We start from the raw sequence: 334 nt of genomic DNA, 5'->3' as shown, positions 1-334 counted from the left end.
GGTGGGGAGGGGGATGTTTCCTTAAAAAACCCCAACAAACAAAAACCAAAGCGAAACCAGTTTGGTTTGGATCAACTTTATACAAACAAACCTTATGTACACTCTCTTTTCTCCCCCTCCCCCCCCCAAACACCCCTATTTATATAAGGCAACATAAATAAGACCCTCAGGACTGTACAACACATATGAACACGTCTTCAAACTCCACTTTTTTTTTTGGTCTGCTTTTTAAAAAAATAGCATCACTTTCTTAAAAAATAGGAAGGAGGTCCCGGGTTGTTTTGCTTGTTTCGTGGTTTGTTGTTGGGTTTGTGTTTGGTGTTTATTTTCTCTC

This window comes from Chaetura pelagica, unplaced genomic scaffold (assembly GCF_000747805.2).
Source record: "Chaetura pelagica isolate M959 unplaced genomic scaffold, ChaPel_1.0 scaffold818, whole genome shotgun sequence".
Taxonomy (NCBI): Eukaryota; Metazoa; Chordata; class Aves; order Apodiformes; family Apodidae; genus Chaetura; species Chaetura pelagica.
Note: the sequence above shows the minus strand (reverse complement) of the source record.